Source organism: Chenopodium quinoa, unplaced genomic scaffold (assembly GCF_001683475.1).
Source record: "Chenopodium quinoa cultivar QQ74 unplaced genomic scaffold, ASM168347v1, whole genome shotgun sequence".
Classification (NCBI taxonomy): Eukaryota; Viridiplantae; Streptophyta; class Magnoliopsida; order Caryophyllales; family Amaranthaceae; genus Chenopodium; species Chenopodium quinoa.
Window position 1 is genome coordinate 3740957 of NW_018743285.1, and position 13165 is coordinate 3754121.

Here is a 13165-nt window from a genome sequence, read left to right on the forward strand (position 1 = left end):
GCTCTTACGAGTTACGAGAAAGATCAAAGATGAAGTTCAAACTTCGTTGGGATTGGCTAGAGCTAAAATTAGGTTCGGGTAGAGGTGATCATTGGGCGGGGCGGGACGGGACGAGACGATCTTAGCTTCGGGTCGGATTTTTGTGCCCAAACCCGCCCAAAATGGCTGGGCCTAACCCAATTTTGGGTCGAAATTTTTTGCCCAAAACCCGTTCAAAATCGGGCCGTGCCATACTTGATCAGCTCTAGGTTCGGGTAAAGATGGGCATGGGTTATGCTGTATAGGTCCACGTATCAATACCAGAGTATCTTGTGCTCAAGCAGGTCGTATTTATAATGTGGGCTCGTGTCATGCTGAGCTCATGTTGGTCTTTTATAAACGAGGCCCAGGTACAACCCCTACTGCGTGTCGGGTCATGCTGACGGGGCACTTAATAATTTATGGGTAAATTGGTCAACCAGCCTATCGTGATCGTGCTACAATTTGTTATTGAAGCGCATGCGACAACTCATGCCCGTGTGCTTATTGTGCCGTGTTGGGTTGAGCTAATTTCGTGTCGTGTCTAACCGACCATTATTAGCCTGGCCCAATTTCGTCTCTAGGTGTGGACTTGGTAAAACCAATTCGATTTAAATTAATTTTTGGAGGCAAGTTGAGTTATCCAATTCATATATGTCTCATATTCAATGTTGGATTATTTGAATTGACCCTACTTGATGTAAATATGAACGAAATTGATGCATTTTGCATGATTATACTTCATAAATGTTAATAGATTTGAAAGTTATCTAATTTGATACAAATTGTAAATGAAATACTTATCGCCTGAATATGAACTAAATCGTACTTAGACTGATTACCAATTTACCATCGTTGGTTATGCAGATTAAGTTGTGGTGTCCAATTGTTCGTTGTAAGTATTAGTGTAACATAATGCTATTTCTTTATTGCTTACGCATGTGCTTGGAATCAAGTCAAACCACTTTATTATCATTTAAAACCACTCAAACCACTAAATATTTTGTATAGTGTACATACAAGTTTTTACAAATTTAATTACTTCCTCCGTTAATGGTTAGTTGAAACATATACTATAAATAGGTGTTACCTATTATTTGCAACAAACTTATTTTTTTTCTTTTTTAGTAACTTTTTTAATGACAAAATTACCGTCCTGCCCTTGATAAAAACTGATTATATACTAACCTACTTTGTTATTCTAATTAAATATCCCTATTATCCACAAATCTAACTTAATGATTCCCACCAAAATTACCCTCACCTAGATCCCCTTTCCCAACCATTCATCAGATCCCTCTTCATCTTCTCACAAACCCTTGTCAATTCGTCCCTCAACTACCTCCATTAATGAGGTTGTTCACAACCTTTACCTCTAGAGATCGTTCCAGATTTCACCACACTTTCTCTCTCTTCTCTTCTTTGGATCTGGTTTACCTCATTCAATTCATCCCTCAACTACCTCCATTAATGAGGTTGTTCAGTCATTTAAATCTGGAAAGCGTTCCAGATGACAACACCCTCTCTCTTCTCTTCTTTTGATCTATTTTACCTCACTCTCTCTCTTTTCCTCTGTCGATCTGGTTTACCTCACTCTCTGTCATCGTTGAAACCCTAATTTCTGTAGATCTGGTTTACCTACTTTCTTCTTTGAAAAACCTAAAAAAATGAGTTCCCCAAACGAGAAGAAACCAGATGAGGACGTAATTGCGACCTACAAATGCCAAGCGTCGTACTGGGAAGATGAGGTTGATTGGAACCCGTAGGGCAACTTACCTGGATATCCGCCGTATGTATGGTGTGGGTGCGAAGCTTGCTCCTTACGACTCTGATGAGGAAGGTGAGGGATCTAAGGTTGTAGATCTAGGCAACAAGGGTGAGGGTTCGAAGAAGAAGGGTCTTGTTGTTGATGTTGTGAAGAGTGAGGTTGCTGAACCCCCTTCTGTAGCCCCTACGCCGGAGAAGACTGTAGAGGAGGCGGTAGATCTGGGTAGATCTCGGGCTACTGGAGTTGTCACTAGCAAGAAAAGGGGTAGATCTGGGTCCCCTGTTGACGAGGTTGTTAATGGTGGTGTGGATGACAACCCTTCTAACTAATTCCGTAGCGTAACTCTTTTCCGACCCTTAAATTTTTGGATTTATTGCGTTCAATTACTATGAGTCTCTGATTTGCTTGCTGGATGTGATAATTAGCCTCTATTTGCTATGTCGTGCCTTATTGGTAGTAATTGTTGCATGATGTTGGTAATTTGTGGCTTATGATTACTAAATTGTGGGTTGTTGTTGATAAATGTGGGCATTATTGTTAAATTATGGCGTTTTTTGAGTTCTGTTTTCTGGCAAGCTATTTAAACACCCTTACTTTGTGGCTATATTAGCCTCTGTTGTTATGATAAATGTGGGTAATTTGTGGCTACTGTTGAGAATTTGTTGGCTATTTGTGATAATTTCTGTCAGATCTTGATAAATTCTTATTATTGGCTATATGTTTGCTTGTGTTTGGGAATTAGGTTGTTATATCAGCCTCTGTGTATGACTTGCTGCATATCCTCAAACTTAGGGTTAGCATTCTCTGCAGCATGGAGTAGATGACTTAAAACCCATTTTAGTCTTGCTATCTTATGGTTGGATGTCAGGGTGATTTGTGCTTGTATGCGTTCTGAGTCTCCCTTTTTTCTTTAACTTGTGGATGGTGACATGTAAGATTTTGAGCTCCATAACTTCTCTCAGTTGTCCTCTTGTACAAAGGGATTGATTGCAGAAACTCATCTGTGTACTCTGTTGGTTTGGGTCCAATTTTTCCAAGCTTCTTGCTTCTGACATCTATCACATTCCCCACTGCCATTTGGGACTTTATGTCTTTGAATAACCTCTGAGTTGTTGACCTGTGGACATTGAACTCGAGTGCTTGTTGTATTAAAAACCCTCTTGGTAATTCCCCACCTTCCAGCTTCAATAAAACAACATTAACAATTTCTCTTTTTTGGGAAACAGTTAGCTCTTTCTTGGCTTTGGGATGCTGTATTGCTTCTTCATGTAACACATTGTCTTCATTGTTGTGAGTTCCTTCATTGCTTGAATCATTGTCTTCCATATTGCCTTCATCATTTAGCATTTGATCAATGCTGAAAAAATCATCATCCAAAATGTCTGCCATGGTTGATAATCTAATGATCTTGAGTTCCACAGATTTGAGGACTGGTAATGAAGTGGGGTGGCTGTTTTTTTGTTGTTGTGCTGAGCTGAACCAGAAAAACCTAAGGAGATGAAGATGCTGCTTCTAACTTAGCACTAATTAGGTTTAGGATGATAGCTTGCTTCTGTAATTTATGAAGAAACAATGGTGTAATATGGATTTGTGACTTTTGGTTTTTATGTGAACTTTGACTTCTGTTTTCTGGCAGGTTGTTTAAATACCCTCCCTTGAATGAAAAATTCAAGCGAAGGGAAAAATTTGGTGTGAAATGTGACTTGTGTTTTCTGGCAGGTAGTTTAAATACCCTCCCTTGAATGAAAAATTCAAGTGGAGGGAAAAAATTGGTGTGAAAATAGAGTGAAATGTTTGGAGGGAAAAAATTTTCCCCAAAAATTTCAGATTCTATCTCCTCTTTAAAAGAATCCGAGCCCCCTTTCCCTCCTTTTTATCAATTAATCACATGCCCCTATTTACAACTACCCTCACCTAAACACCCTTTAAAAGTTTTGCATTGGCCTCCGCCCGGTACAATTGTTGCAACTTACCATTAATGGAGGAAGTATATTGATTTTGAGAGGTAGATATTTAAAGATATTGTGAACAACAACATTGAAAATTTGTTACTGAATTGAGATCAAATCTTGAGCGATTTCCATAGAAGATGTCCAAAAGTATCAAAATTCCTCAATTATGCCCCTCCATTTTTTTAAAAAAAAACAAAATTCTCAATCTTCCGTCCATGTCAACAATTATTACAAATATCAAATATTATTTTTAACTTTTGCGGTTTTATATTGTTAAAAGAAGCTGGTTTTTTTTTTCCTTATGTGAATAGTAAATTGGAAATTTTGTAAAATAGAGACTAATTAAAGAATTTTGACAAACTTTGAGCATTTTGTATGAAAATCACTCTCAAATCTTTTCTTTTTACACTTTGTGGCTTTATTTCTCCCAAAAATTTCTTAAAGTTTCGTAAATTACTTCAATTAACCATTTATCGCAAATTCCTTTGAAAACCCTCAAAGAATAAAATTTGAAAATTTTAGAGATATATAATAAATTAATAATTGACATTAGACTCAAATAGACCTAAATTGTTCCAAACCAAACTAATTATTTTTTAATGTTTTTATTTATAAAAAATTATTTTCAAATTGATTCCGACTTAAATAAACCCAAAATTCTTAATCTAATAAGTATTTAGATTCTAAATGACCCGATTGTCACCCTCTAGGGCTCTACTTGTAGGCCCCATAGAGAACTGTTAAAACTCAAAACAAAACGCCTATAGGCTGACTTCACTATTTTCGTCTCCTTCTAACACACTACCCACCTCTTAAGCTAGTTGGTCCTTGAGCCGTCAAAATTAAAAAATTTACTGAGAAATTCCCGGCATAAAAATTTCTGCTGCTTCATCTTCCTACTACTTCCCTACTAAATAAACCAAAGATCCCATTTCCTTCTTCTCACTTTCTCTCTCCTCCTTCAATTCTCAGTTGTGATCTTCCCCATATTGCATTCAATTTTACTACTATGCTATAACTGCTTTTTTTGCAACTTTCTGGGTTTTAATTGATCAGATGTAAGTGTTTTTTTGCTGGGAGTTTTTCATCAAAATCCCAAGTAACGTAGAAGATGAGAGGTTCAATTGCTTCATCCCCAAAAGCCCCGGAAGCCGTCATCGTGTTTCTGCTTCAGTGTTCGTCTTCTTTCTCTCTCTAACTTTGTGTTTCGCTATTAGAGTAGTATGATTTTGTATGTGTGTTATTTGTCGGTGGAATTTACTGTTGATCTAAGTATAAGTTCAATTTTTGGGGTGTTTAATTTTAATGGGTATTTCATTGTTTTTGTGGGTTCTTACAATGCTCATTTTTGTGGGTCTTTGCTGTGAAGGATGCTATGCTTTTGTGTAGTTTGATGTTGATTCATATGTCATTTGGATTTTCATGGTTTCGGCTTTTCGAGGTTTCGAATTATTTTACAATGTATATGAATGTTCTATGATGATGGGGCTAGTCATTGAACCTTGTTCATCAAGGGTAGATGGGATTTTGGGGAGTCATTTTTTATGAGATTTTAGGCTTGGCCTTGAAAGGTGTAGGCAAAGGTAGAAAGTGGAGGGGAGGGTTTGTGCAGAGGGATGTTAGCTTCCCCATTTAGGCTCCTAACCTAGCTATTTGGTGAAGGATTGCTAAGTTATTACGGCTCGGATACTCATGTCTGGTATAGGTATGTGCTCCCATTGTTTGACTCGGCTATTTTCTGAAAGTAAGCCATGGTTTTGGACTAAAATGAAGGTTTGAAGAATCCATTCCCAAGTTGGAGTGTTGAGGATTTGACATGGTTACTTGAGGTGCAATGAACTAGTGAAGAGTCCAAGTAACATAGGTATTGAATATGGGGATGATGTAGGACTTTTACCGAACAAAACAAAGCAGTCATTTATATTTCTTGTGTTTAGTGGGATAAGCTGTTCTACTTCTAGTGACTGTTTATATGTGTGTGTTTGAGGTGGAGGTGGGGCTGTGGGGAATTGGGAGAGAAGCTGCAATTAGTCATATATGAAGTATATTAGTATACAAATTACGACCCAGTAATAGGATATAATGCTTTCCGGTCATTGTCTAACTTTTGGAGCTAATTTAACTTCATTTTTAGATCCAAAACAATGGGGTGTAGGAGCTAGTATACTTTTCATAATGTTGGCAATAAAATGTAGGATAACTAGGATTCATTGAACCAGTTTATTGAGCAATAATATGTTCATTTCTCTTAAATTTCTGTTAAACTTGTTGGTATATAGATATAGAAAGAAAATCTGACAGTTTGGATCTCGCGTTTATCTTCTTTGATATCACATGTTAGAAGCCTGTTTGTCTTATTCCTCACATTCTAATTCTCAGTATAAGGGAATGTGAGCACTGTTAGTAAAATTGGGTTTAAACACTGCCCTTGCCAGTCTAAATAGTTTGCTTGCTAATGTTTCTTCCGTCTCTTTGATTTCTTTCAGCGAAGAATCAAGCAAAAGAAGGTCTCTAAGACATCGAGATAGTAGAGATGTAGAAAAGGCATCATATACTTCCTTCCAAGATAGAAGTCATAACTGCAAGTTTACCCCATTAAAGTTCATCCTAATTGTCATTTTTGATTGTAACAATTTTGACACTTCTTCACTCTCCATCCTTAAGCATACAGAACATATATCAAAATCCAGTTCTCAGTAAGTTTCATCTGTTTCACTGTTCTTCGAGCAATTCCAGAGGTTTTAGTTCTATTTATTTCAATTTATAGCTTGTTATTCCAAATTAATTCAAGGCTTCAACTTTCCTGGTATATTTTGCATTATCTGAATCAGTGACCACTTCTGCTGGTTTCTTTTTTGAATTCACGCATTTCCTGTGTTTATTTTCTGAATTTATAGTAGTGACTATCATTTATCCTATGCAATTTGCTTAACACGGATTTTTTTATGAATGCAGGATGAGCATTGTAGATAGATGGAGAGGGGATAGTCATGTTGACAAGCGCTATGTATCCGATCTAGCTATTGATTGGAATCACATCTCAGAAGTCATGGAAACTCTTATTGATAAGAATGACTATAAGGCTATAGGCCTGTTAAATTTCAAGGAAAACGAAAGTTGATAGTTGGCAGGAAATGTTACCTTCTCCTGAGCATATGATTTTGCATCTGGACCATGTTCCTAAAAGTTGAACTTGGGAAACGCTGTATCCTGAGTGGATTGACGAGGAAGAAGACTTTGAGATACCTAGTTGTCCTTCTCTTCCCAGTATTCAGGCTCCTAGAAATGCACGTATGGATCTTATTGCTGTGAAGTTGCCTTGCAACAAGCTAGGAAAATGGTGGAGAGATGTTGCACGGCTGCACTTACAGCTTACTGCAGCAAAACTTGCTGCATCTGCTAAGGGGTCATATGACCTGCATATACTGTTGATTTCTGATTGCTTTCCTATCCCAAATCTCTTCCCCTGTAAGGAACTTGTGTCGCGTGCTGGGAATGCATGGCTGTACAAAGCCCAATCTCAATACCCTAAGAGAAAAGATTCAGCTTCCTGTTGGATCATGTGAACTTGCGCTCCCTCTCAATCCAAAAGGTATTATCTCTTTGTAGATGTTATTCTATTGGTGCAAGTCTGTCTTTTGTGTTTTAAAGATCTAATAGATAGATATTTGTTGTGCTGAAATGTTTTTATTTTAACTCTGGATGTGTATGTGGTTCTATTTGAATTTATGATGTGGCATTAGTACGAGGTAATGTTAGACTCTTAGCTACATGGCTTATACCTTTTTTTTTTTTTTTTTTTTTGAGGAAACATGGCTTATACTTAGTTCAGCCTACAAGAGTCATTAACTATTGCACCAGAAGTCCAGAACACCACTCAATTTGGTGAGGATGCTATTAGTCCTTGTTGGCCACTTTAGCATGTGCACAAGGTGTGTGGAAGGATGCATGCTGTTAAACAATAAATTGCTTTGTGATTAAATTTCATACTGGTAACATAACTTAAACACACACACAGATGTATCGTTCTAATGAATGAGAAAGAAAGGTCAATTAGCCAGGATATTGATAAAAGCTCAGTTAGACTTATACATGCGTCCTGCAATTCCATTTTGATAAATGTATTTCATTGACTGAGGTGATACAAGTTTCTTAACGTGATTTTTGCATTTGAAAAAAACATTCTATCGGGACAAATAATGAATAAGAAAATAAATGCTGGCTCTGGGAAGTGTGCTGAGTGCACTTTTGCCCCTGCAAATCATTTCCTGTCATTTTATCATTTATTGATTTAAAGGTTTGCATACAATTATGTAAAGCTGGGTTAATGAGTGAAAAAGTTATTAAATTTATTCCTAATTCTTAATTATGACTAAATAAAAATTATGCAAGAGAAACTAATGAACTTTTCCCTTTACTTGGGGAGGGTGAGGGGGTCAAATCCTTCAACTGAAGAAGATGGAAATTTTTGGACAGTTTCAGAGTAAGATGTCCAAATTTCCATGGATGATAGTCATGTACTATTTTAGCTTGTTTATATGCCTATCCTTTAAGGAGTACCAGTAGTTTATTATTAAATACACTTTCCTTCAGCCCTGAATTACCTGTGAATAGTGGTGTCATTACGTCTTCTATTGTTATTGTATACTTTTTCAACCTCCTAGTATGGTTGTATGCATGACGAGTGTTCGTATGCTACATGATATTTACTAATGATTAAAATTTTTAACTGGAACTATATATCAGCCTATCTATCTTCCTGGAACTGCAACATCGAGAAGCATATGCTACTATCCTTCATTCAGCACACGTGTATGTATGTGGAGCCATTGCAGCAGCACAAAGCATTAGAATGTCTGGTTCAACTCGTGATTTAGTCATACTTGTTGATGACACAATCAGTGATTATCACGAGGTGGCCTTGAGGCTGCAGGTTGGAAAATCCATACCATTCAAAGAATCAGGAACCCTAAAGCTGAACCAGAAGCCTATAATGAGTGGAACTACAGCAAATTCCGTCTCTGGCAGCTAACTGATTATGACAAGATCATTTTCATAGATGCAGACCTTCTTATACTCCGAAATCTCGACTTCCTATTTGGGATGCCAGAGATTTCTGCCATAGGGAACAACGCTACTCTTTTCAACTCTGGGGTTATGGTAATTGAGCCATCTAATTGTACATTTCAATTACTAATGGACCACATTAATGAGATTGAATCGTACAATGGTGGGGACCAAGGCTATTTGAATGAGATCTTCACGTGGTGGCATCGAATTCCCAAGCGAATGAATTTTTTGAAAGCATTACTGGGAGGGTGATGAGCCTGAAAAGAAAGAAATGAAAACCCGGTTATTTGGTGCAGACCCACCAATACTTTATGTGATCCATTACCTAGGCTTGAAACCATGGCTGTGCTTTCGGGATTATGATTGCAACTGGAATAATGAATTATTGCATGAGTTTGCCAGCGATATTGCACATAAAACTTGGTGGAAGGTGCATGATGCGATGCCTGAAAATTTGCATAAATACTGTTTGCTTAGGTCTAAGCAGAAGGCAGCATTGGAATGGGATAGAAGGCAGGCTGAGAAAGCGAATTACACTGACGGCCACTGGAAGATAAAGATCAAAGATCCAAGATTGGAAAGATGCTTTGAAAACTTCTGCTTTTGGGAAAGCATGTTGTGGCACTGGGGTGAGAAGAATTGGACCGAACAATGCAACTACTTCATCTTCACCGGTGTCAGGGATTAAAACAGCATCTCTTCCCTCTTTGTAGTTTCAGGGTCTGATTTTTGTCCATCAGATATATATAGACTCAGAGATATAGCAAACAGAAACAACACATTTTTTTCCTGTGAAAATTTTATAGAGTATGCTGAATATGCTGATTGCATATGCCGATTTTAAACACTGTGAAGTTTGAATCACTAGTCGCCCTCGAGTCTGATTCAACATTAGGCCTGTTCAATCTGATAGATCAATGTTATGACTAATTAGGACTCGCTGCAAAAACCTAGTTACATATTGTTTTTTATTAGTTTTTGAAGAAACCTAGTTACATACTTATGTTCACATTACGCTTCAATGTCTTGCGCAATTGCACATTATCATTGCACCTGTAATGCAATTTTGACATAATCATTGCACCTGTAATGTAATTTTCCTGTGTTATGGAAAATGAAGCTCACTTCCTAAAGCAAAAAAAAATTAGCTTTCTTGCATTGGAAAATTTGAAATGCAAATAACAAGGAGACACCTTTCAGCTTAGCATCTCTTTAGTATTTTGCAATTCGATACAATGATTATCTACTTCAAACACAATGAAATACTACGTACAGTCAATTCATGAACAAACTGTATGTACTTTTTCGTTGTGTTTGCAATGTTATTTGAGACTTTAGATTGAATTTTGTCTACATCATTGTCATTTTATGACTCTTTATCATAAAGGTAAAATTGTGACCATATAACGAATGAGGCCATGCCCAACTGCCGAAGAATATACTCAATTGAGTGGTGCTACTTATCCTGGGCAAATCCAATAAAAATTATCTTAATTTGCTTTTAGGATTGAGGGGTGTGATTATCAGAAATGCCATAAACACAAAACTTGAAAGAAAGAGTATTATTATTGAATGTTTGATGATGTACAATATGACGAATGATATAATTTATACTAAGTTGTAGTAAATCTAATATAGGTAATTGTTGAAGGATCTTTTATCCTTTTGGTAACATTGATTAGGTTGATTGATATTTTCATTAATTAGGAAACTTTTGACTTAGTTGATTGACATCTCCCTAATTCGCTCCTCAAATTAAAAGACGTAATTGTGCTTCCTATTTAAGTATTATCGCGCATCATCAAGAGTCTTACCTCACTAGGGCAGTTGACAAACTCATAATGGTGTTGGCAAAATTCAGAATGACTTAAAAGATTAATATTGTCCGTACTATCAATACTCAATCTTTTTCCTTAACTTTGCATTTTTGTCTCTATTGTTTTATTTAACATGATGATAGCCTTGATATTCGATTTTCTTCCTTTTTCCTTTGCTTGATTGTCGACCTCTTGCCCCGTGGCTTTGATAATAATCTTGACCCAACACTATTGACCATTTGACCTACTCTAGTCTCTAATAATCCAACTTGTGTAATACCCTAGAAATTTCTTTCCTTTAAAATACTTGTTTTACTCTTTTAAAAATACAAAATAGGAAATTCTAAAACATTACTGCCACCGTGAAAACGACTTAGGCAATTTTCAAAGACACATAGTGGAGACTCTCTTTAAAACCATTCAAAACAAGTCAACTTAAAAAAAGTCAAACCAAATGAAAGTAAAGTAAACCAAAGTCAAACAAAGTCAACCTACAACTTGGAACCATTGTAAGCCCTTAATAAAACCGAGATAAAACATTTGAAAACCTTTGCATTAGTTTCACAAGCAAAATATATAATAATTAAATCAACAAACCACATCATATTCTTATGAAAACTAAATATGATTCGCTCTTCACTCATGCCCATCATGAATATGCTTCCACACCTGAAAAGCTCCTCTTTACTTTGTCCCCGCTACTCACCATTAGAAATGGGTCATCGTAGGGCCAAGATAAAGGCAATGCCAAACAAACATACAACACACAATTAGCAATGCCGAGTACATAAGCGTAAACAGTACAACTTACCTTGTTGCACCTGTTTTCAAGCACGCAACACAACCAAAAAATAAATTGACCACTAAATTGTTTATTTAATTTGATTACGCATCAAACGGGTTTCCCACCAAAAAATCCCTGCCCCAAATAAAGTGAGGTAAACTACGCCAGGAGCTAACCGGGTAGGCAAATGCCACATGAAGTGACTGGACGTCCTGCGCATAATAAATAATAAAAAGGAAAATACAGCATTCTGTACTCCCAATAGAAGTCATGGGTAAATATAAAACTCCATAACTCCCCCATATGTTCATAACACCGTAGCTCACCGCAGTGCTAGCAAACTCGTTAGAGGAGTTCCATATATTGTGATCTTGAGGGTCACTAAGAACAAGACCCTCATTTGCAGTTATCTTTACTGACGATCCTGCAGGAACACAAGTTCCATTATTTGCATGCCAAACAATTGTATTGGGAATCTTGGCATGCCAAATAGAAAGCAAGAAGAGATTGTGGTGGTTAAGGGGATTTAGAAAAGCCAAAAGCAAAATCACCTGAAGGTGAAAGCCATGGAGTGCCAGTGATGGTCGCTTGTAGAGTTTGGCCGACTGATATGTTACCATTAGTTTTGGCAGTGGTGAATAATGGTTGTAGGATTATTAGTGATAACAAGGGGGGGGGGGGGGGGGGGGAGCACAAGAAAGAGAGCAGGCCATTGCTTAGGAAATTAAATGGCACGACTGCTGATTCTTTCAGACTTGGGATAGGATTATAGGAATGTAATATTAAGGGTATTTTTTTGTTTGTGAACCAGAGAAATATTTTTTTTGGTTCTTATAGGCAACATACATGGAATGATCACTTTTGGTTCATGTAGCCGACCCCACTTATGGGACTAAGGCTTTGATTGATTGATAGGGAACATACCATTTCAACAAGGGTTGAAGATTCAAGTATTGTATGACCATTTGAACATTATCTGAGTCGACCCATTCAATTGATTGGACATTGTAGTGATGGACTAAACTTTTAAGGGTCTTGAGATTTTTGAATTTTGATACTGTTATTAGAACCATTACACTTGATTTCAAAGACTTCTCTAATTTGCACGTAAATATGACTGACAACTTAAAGGAAATTATTGCACTCTTTTAAATCTGTTCCACCCTGGCTTCTGAAATAGTGTACCTTGAAATCAAGATTACATTGTAAAAGATGAATATTTGTTTCTCCAAATAGATTACTTGCTTGTGAATTACATTCAATTTCCAAGTAGGGAAATCAGATCTTCATTGTATCTGCTTATGTTTTCAATTATGTAGGGAAAATCATCTCTCCTAAAGTTTCAATGTGATGCTGCCCCTGATCTTAATGATTTTTTTTACTGAATCTGTTGGGAATTGTTGTCTCTCTGGTTCATACTCCTAATGAGTGTGAAATTTGGGATGTTGTGTCTAGGATGAGATCCTTTAAGGCCCCCGGCCTGATGGATACCATCCTTGTTTTTATAAAAAAAAAATGGAGCACTATAAAATCTACCTGATTTTATTTGTTCAAAAAAATTTTGTTGAGAGAGAGAGATTCCTCCTGTCATAAATAAAACTCACATTGCAATCATTCCAAAAAAGATGATCCTCTTGTGTATCTCCCAATTTCGCCCAATTAGTCTTTGCAATACCATATATAAAATTGTGGCGAAAATCTTGGCTAATAGGTTAAGGGTTTTTCTGCCTAGTAGAATTTCCCCAAACCAAAATAG

General features: G+C 36.8%; 1 pseudogene; it reads left to right on the forward strand.

Moving 5' to 3' along the window:
- Positions 1 to 4774: 4774 nt before the first annotated feature.
- Positions 4775 to 9933, forward strand: LOC110735776 (annotated as a pseudogene).
- Positions 9934 to 13165: the final 3232 nt, after the last annotated feature.